The sequence below is a fragment of the Gavialis gangeticus genome, unplaced genomic scaffold (assembly GCF_001723915.1).
Source record: "Gavialis gangeticus isolate Ggan-Ray unplaced genomic scaffold, GavGan_comp1, whole genome shotgun sequence".
NCBI classification, from domain to species: domain Eukaryota; kingdom Metazoa; phylum Chordata; order Crocodylia; family Gavialidae; genus Gavialis; species Gavialis gangeticus.
In genome coordinates this window covers 21,870,799-21,878,633 of record NW_017729025.1, presented here as the reverse complement: position 1 = coordinate 21,878,633, position 7,835 = coordinate 21,870,799, and positions in this window count along the sequence as shown.

The window sequence follows — 7,835 nt, the reverse complement described above, 5'->3', positions numbered from 1 at the left end:
AAACACATTATTGGCGTTATGATCACCCTTGTCCTCTCAGAGCATGTGGAACCCAATAAAAACACTTCTATTGCTCTCCAAGACCTTATTTTTATACCTAGCACTGCCTTTTTAGAGCCAAGATGGATAAACTTAATAAAGATGTTCTCCTTGGTGATTCATTTATGATAGCAGAGATGCCAAGTTCTGTAAATCTATCAGAGATGGCTTTTGGGCCTGTGGCTGAACTGCAGTGGTTTTCATGTTCAGGGATCAGTGGTGTTAGGAAAATGTCATTCCTTTACTTGTACTTTGCAAAAACCCCCCAAGTTTTAATGAATCTGATCTCACAGTTTGGAAGACTTGTTTGTAGCTTGGTATTGGATACTCTGCAATTAAGAGCAGAGATGAAAATTAATTGACATTGACAAAGTAAAGGGAAAATTGTTTTAATACATTAGGGGGTGGGCTGAGTACTCAGAGAACAGTTCTAGCCTTTTGCTGCCAGTTTGCCAGTTGAAAATATGGCCAAATGATAACAACAGAAGATGAAAATGCAACAGTTGCACCATAAATGCAGATGCCTTTTTTATGCCTGCAAACCTCTGCACTTCACATGCACATATATGCTAACTGCGTATGCAAAGAAACTACGTATTCATCAGTTACCGATCAGTTTTGCCTATCATCAGAGAACTTCTGTGCTAACTACAGAATAACCTGGATTATTCCTAACTGGGTCGTTTGCAACCTGCTTAGTTTGCAGCAAGTTGCTAATTTAAAGACGAGCAACTCAGCTGTTTGCTGCAGCTTTTACTTTAAAGAACACCACTTCTTTAATAAGATGGCATTCATCAGCTGTTTGCTGTGGCTACATATACCCTCAACCTGACAGGGGTGTAAAGAACTGAACCCTATAAAGTATCCAGGTTCTATTGTAAAAGTTATCCCAGTGACCTAGTTGCTGTTAGATGAATCTTAATAGGAAAAGGCAGGCCTCCTGATCAACCATGTAAGTATTTTTCTATGGAGGCCAAGAGGAAAATATAAATTTTAGTAGAGTAAAAGATGAAATGATTACCTACAGGCAGAGTGCTGCAAAAAAACCTGACTTCCTCATGGACACACTGGGTGTGTCTACACATGCAAATGCTCCAGGGTGGGTTTACTCAAGAGTAATTTACTCTAGAGTAAACCCAACCCTGGCTGGTGTCTACACATGTGGGGAAGAGGGAGCAGATTTGCTGCTCATGGCAGCAATCTACTTCCACCCCTGCTGGCCCTGCACTGGCCTTCTGCAGCAGCAGGGGAGCTCTAGGCTCCCCTCTGTGTGCTAGCCCAGGGGCTGGCAGGGAGCATGGGCCAGGAGACAGCTGTCTCCTGGTGGGGGATGGGGCATTGCTTCCTGCCCCTGGGAGCCGCCTGCTACTGGGGCAGGCTCCTCCACTGGAACCCAGTTGGGACAATTTCTCCCTGCCCCAGCAACTCCAGTTGTGGAGCTGGGGCTGGAAATTAAGAATCTCTCAGACCCCGTTCCCTGATCATGGTTGCAGAGTGAGGGCTTGGAGCTCCCTGCTACCGGGCAGGGGGACATTGTCTCCACCCTGACTCTGGTGGGAGAGCCTGCCCCAGCACCAGGCTGCTCCCAGGGGCAGGGAGCAATCTCTCACCCCCTGCTGCCCGGCTGACTGGGAGCACATTTGCTCCCAGTTATCTATCTACAGGTGCCATACTGTGCAGTAATTACTCACAAGTAAATCTACTAGTATTTACAGGTAGCAAATTTACTCATGATTCAAATAAATTACTGCGCAGTAAATGTCTGCATGTGTAGACAGTGATGCTTATTGCACAGTAATTTGCTCTAACCTCAAGTAAAGGGTTTCATAAAGATGCACCCACTACGTTGGTGAAAGCTCACAAAGCAGTATGTCCTTTCTGAATGTCCTAGGTCCTAAAGCAAGATAATATCTTCTGGCAGATGACATGACCATAGAATAGAATCAGAATTCTTGGTGTTTTCAAAACCAATCCCATGCCTCTCATGTTCATAACAATATTTTGTAAAATATATGAAATCCCTGTAACTCCAAGACCTAATATAACAGACTTATCAACTAAATATTATCCTTTAAACTGCAGAGATGGTTTAGAACCAGTAATTTCTAATCTTGATTTCAAAGATGCCGAAGTTTATGGGATGATTAAATTTGAGTTTTTGGCTCAAACCATCAATGAGATAGGGATTAATTGCAAAATGTGGATGTCAGCATTGTATTACAAAACTCCCCAAATTTTTGATCCAGTGGTTCATTTCAGACTTGACTAATTATCACTGCGAGTTTGAGTAAAGGGATCGAAGAAGCAGCATTTGACAATGTGTCGGTTCATTGTGCAATGTAATATAACACTGTGACACATTGTGGTGATGAAACACTATCCTAAACTTAAAATATAAAGAGAAATAGGCCTTACTACAGGTTGCGAAGGTTACTAAATCACAGTACAGCTCTCCCCACTGCACTACAAATGTGAGCTAGTGTGGGAAGAACAAATGTGAGTGGCTGCAGTTTTACTGGCTAAGAGACTAGGCCTTGAGATGCATAAATTACTCCCCTTAATGCCTTGGGACGTACAGAGTAGTTGTACAAATGAAAATGCTCCTTTTGTTATGTGTATATATGCATTCTGCATAGACAGGTGCTTCATTGCCAGGTGCCATTAAAAATAATGGGCCCGTCCTTAAGAGCCATGGTCCAGGACATTCTAGGGATTCTTGACGAACTGTGTAGCATATCCAGATGCCCTAATGAATCCATCTCTGTCTAAACATCATGAGCGCTGCTTGTTTTTCCTCTGTGTTCTGTAGTAAGAAAAGAAGCAAAACTGAAAGATAAATAGCTGAGTGTCTGGAGATTTATTGTTGGAAAGCAGTGTATTTTCCTGGAAGTTGGACTAATCCAAGTAGAGTTTAAAGGTTTGTTTCTTTGTAGGTAGCATTAGAACTGGCTTGAATCTAAAGCATTCTCTACGTCAAAAATTTGCCTTTTCCTCACATGTTCTTCAGGGGTGAAAACCTGGACCTATAAAAATCAATAGTGAAATTTCTCTTGACTTCCATGAATGCACTCTGGTCTCTGAATTCATTTATAGAAAAAAATTGTGTTCAAGGCACTGGATTGGGACAGAGGAGATCAGAGTTCAGTTTGTGATTCTGTCACAGATTCCCTGTGAGACCTGAGGCAAGACAGAGATTATAATCCACACAGGGAGTTAGGAGTGGTAACAGCATTGCCACACCTAATTTTTAGGCACTCAGTTTAGGGACCATAATTCAGAAGTCTCAGGCAGGCACCTACGTCCCCTGCGCAATGTGTGTAAGTGCTTGAAAGTAAGATTCACAACCACCAGCAAGCTGAGTGGAGAACCGACTAATCAGGAGACAGACAGAGGAGTGCCTGAAATTCTTCCCATCATGGATACAGGCACCTAGGTAAGACTGGTATTAGGGTTACCATATTTCCAGTTCCAAAAAAGAGGACACCTGTTGCACACATGTGGGGCGCGGTATGTGACTGTGGGGGGCAGTGATATGCCAGTGCCTTAGCCCTACCCATTACGATACCCCGCACTCCCAAGCTATGCCTCCCCACACCAGCCCTGCTGCTGCCCCTCACTCCTGACCTGGGGACCCTTGGCTTTCCCAGTGCCCTTCACTCCCAACCTGCCATGCTGGTGTCCCTCACTCCTGACCCACAGTCCCCCGTGTGAAGAAATTTCCCTCTCTCTGCCCCTCCCTTGGGCAAAACTAAGTGACCCATCTATCTCCTGGTTTTCTTCCTGGTTCAGGCTGGTCAATCAGGTGACCTAACCAGATAAAATCCTAGGTGGAGCAGGGAGCACTCTCTTCCTCTGACTGGCATTTTGAACGCAGCAAGCAAATACCCCAGGCTTCTGCCTGGAGATTCACTGTAAGTCAAAAACCTGGAAACTAGCCAGGAGTTAGGAATTATGTCTAGGCCAGTCACATTTTAAAAGGATCACTGAGTCCAAGACTGTATAAGACTTACATGCTTAAGTTTGCTTGAAGTGTATTCTGACTTCCTCGCTCTAACCCCCTCCCCCCCTCTCTGATCAATAAAGGTGTTGGGTTATAGTTTGCCCTGTTGCGCTACTGTGGGTAGAGACATAGAAAGCCTTTTGCTCCCAGCTTGGCCAGTGAAGTTCATCTTATTTTTTTCCCTCAGTTACCTGATGCTATCTTTGGATGCTTTGGGCTGAAAGAAGCATCCAGATATATTACTGTGGGCAAAGCACTCCAAGGTTTACAGGGCCTCTGTGCCCCAGGCTGCACAGAGCCCTACCAGAAATCAGTGCCTGGGTGCTGGCAGCATTACCCCAGGCTTGTGGGTGTTCTCTAGGAAGTGGGAAAGCTGGCTGTAGACTCCCCACGGGAGACTCCCAAAGTGTGGTTTTGGTCCTGGCACAATGAGGTGGGTAGCTCTGTGTAGTAGTGCCTCCTACTGTGCACACCATACCCCGCCCTGCCCTACCCCTCACTTCCAAGCCACATTCCCCTGCTCCCTCCCAGCTGCCCTACCCCTTCCACCTTTTTCCCATAGTGGCCTACTGCCTACAACCCAGCCCCTTCCACAAGTTGCAGTCCCACATGCCATGGGGCTCAGATGTGGCTGTAAGATAAATAGATAGAAAAAGGCAGGTGCCAGGACCCTGGAGGTGCCTTCTCTGCTGCAGAAAAGAAACTAAACTGAACTTGGTAACTGCCAGGACCCTGGGGACATCTCTGTTGTTGGGTGGACACATAGCTTGCTGCAGCCCTGGCACCTAGACAGCTTTTTCCAGTGCTGGCAGGCACTCACCCCTCTCACACAGGTGAGCTGACCAAAACCCTGGACATTTGATTATATTTTTAAAAAATCACCCAGATGGAGATTTGAGGATTCAAAAAGAAGACATGTCCAGGAAAACCAGACTTATGGTAGCCCTACTGTTATTCACAGTGTAATTTGCCTTCTGGACATCAGTGCTTAAATTGTTCTTTTGAATATGGATAACTGTCTCATTCTTTTCTTTCAAAAGCACCCTACTGCCTAATTGTTATATAACAGCCTTGTGCCTAAAGCACAGACTCTGCAACTGGCAAACTAAGGGTGCACCAACCAGGTGCTCTCATTACCAGGGAGGAAAGGAGGCTCTCTCCACCAGTCCTGGTGAAGTTGTGCCAATGTACAGGAAAGAAGGGATTTTTTGGACCCAGAGACAAAGCAAACAAGAAGAAACCTACTTTCCTAGCCTAGTGGTATGAGTATTAACCTGGGAAGAGGACTCCTGGATTCCAGCCCCTGCTCTCAGTACTGTTCATGCATTTTATTAAATTAATCTAATGCAAAATACACGAGCAGTCTGTGGATCAAGAACCAAAACCCAGGATGTATCACCCTGCTGGGAGAGGTCCTTCATAGCTGAGCTTCCTTTTGCTTGCTCTTCCTAGATTTCATAGATTTCAAAAACATTAGGGACTGGAAGGGACCTTGCAAGGTCATCAAGTCCAGCCCCCTTGCCATAGGCAGGAAGTCTGCAGGGATCAGTTGATCCCAGCAAGATAAACATCCAAACGCCTTTTCAATGAGTCCAGAGTAGGTGCTTTCACCGCCTCCGTGGGGAGTTTGTTCCAGACCCTGGACACTAGGACGGTGAAGAAGTTTTTCCTTATGTTCAATCTAAATTGGCCTTCCAGGAGTTTGTCACCGTTGGACCTTGTTATTCCTTGGGGAGCTCTGGTGAGCAAGTGTTTTCCCAGATCCCGATGCACTTCCCTTATGTACTTATAGGCTGCCACCAAGTCTCCCCTGAGCCTTCTCTTCTCCATGCTCAAGAGTCCTATGTCACTCAGCTTTTCCTCATAAGGTTTACTCTTTTGGCCTTTGACCATATGGGTGGCTCTCCTCTGGACTCTCTCAAGCTTAACCACATCCCTCCTGAGCTGGGGGAGGCCCAAAACTGGACACAGTACTCCAGTTTCCTCTTTGACCCTATGGAACTAGCATCTCTTGCTAACTAGTGGCACAGCTTCTACTGGAAGGACGGATCTTGCCCATGCTTAGCCTAGCTTATATTCAGGTGATTTAGTGCATGATTTTTAAGATGTGGGTTTAAATCTGAACTTCAGGCTGAGGAGGGCATAGAATACAGGTCTTCTACTTCCTGGTCAAATTTTCTGTCATTAGGCTATTGGAAAAAGTGGGTAGCAGTAATGTCATTAGTATCCCTGATCTTTAATGAAAGTGGCTGTGACTGATGTGTTTTGTGTTGAAGTCAGTGCTGTCCATATGTGTTAGGCATGGTCTGAGCACACCTACTAGCTTGAGCCCCTCAGGAGATCTGGTAGGAAACCTAGTTTGTGAGTCCCAAATAGCTTAGGCAGGACATAGATGCTGAACCACTCAGTTCTGCCAAGATGACAGCCATTTGGGGCAGTAGCAGAACTTAGAGTAATTTTAATATGACTTTGTCTTGGGAGCCTAAGCAGTTGGGCAGAATTTTTGTTAATAGCTTAATTGTTCTTTGGTGTCTAAATCCTGCCTAAACTTCACATTAGGAACATAAGTGTTTTTTGTACCTGACCTTAGGTGTTACATGGTGGTGATATGTCCTTTGTCTAACTTGATTCTCTGGATTATAAACTCTCTTGTGTAAAGACTGTCACCTGCCTCATCCAAGATTGAGAGTCCATGGGTAGTGTGCATCTAAGGTGGTTTTCAACCTGGGTGCCAGGGCACCTTGGGGTGTCACTAGATCCTTTGAAGGTGCCCCCAAATGTAAGAAGATAAGCAGATAAAGTAATCAGATAAGTGCAGGCGCAGGCTTTCCTGGACAATCCCTCACCCCCACTGCCCAACCCCTCTGCAAGGAGGTAAGCACTGTAATATATAAATAAGTTTTTTGAAATTGGGTGCCACTCAAATCACAACAGTTATGGAGGGGGACCTCTAGTCCAATGAAGGGTGCCTCATGCCCATAATGGATGAGAACCACTGATCTGGGCCATATGAAGGGCCTTGTTACATGGTAATTTTAGGGGGCTCCTGGAGCTCTTAATACCTGGTTTGTTAGGTGACATCTGGACTGATAGTGATGGCAGTGAGTAGGCAGGAGTAGGCAGGATGGTTAACCTTCCCTATAAGACAGACAATACAGGCATCCACAATTAAGGGGGTGGGGGTGGGGGGAGTCCCAGGGACTGGGGAGGGGGAAAAGAGGGAGAGCCTAGGGGGGAAGGAGGCAGGGGGCAAGACTAGAATGGGGATGTAGGACCTTTCAGTCCTCCAGGCCCCCACTGGCCTGAAGTATGACTGCTCCAAACTCGAGCTCGTACTAACACTAATCAACATTTGTGTGGCTAACAGTGTAAGGTGTAACAAGGCCCTAAGACATTATTCTGGGTAGGGATTTGAGCTAGATTTTGAAAGCTGCTGTTAAACCCCTAAAAATAAACCCAGCCCTTGTTACTGCTGTCCAGGGCCTGGCAGAAGGGTTACATTTACATTATGTAAAACATAAAACACTGGTCTAGAGATGTGAATCTAAGCAGTACTCCAAACTCCTCTGAGAGATGCCCCTTCCTAACTTAGCTGTAAATAGGCACCTAGTCATTCAGATTGGGAAGTCGGAGATAGCTGTTATGATAGTCAACCATGTTTCTCTCTAATGAAGTGTCCTCCAATTTCTAAATAGTTCTGTAGGTGCTAGGTTCCTCCAGAAGAGATTAAAGCATAAGTGCTTTTCCACCCAGTTTCATAGATTTCATAGATTTCATAGACATTACGGCTGGAAGG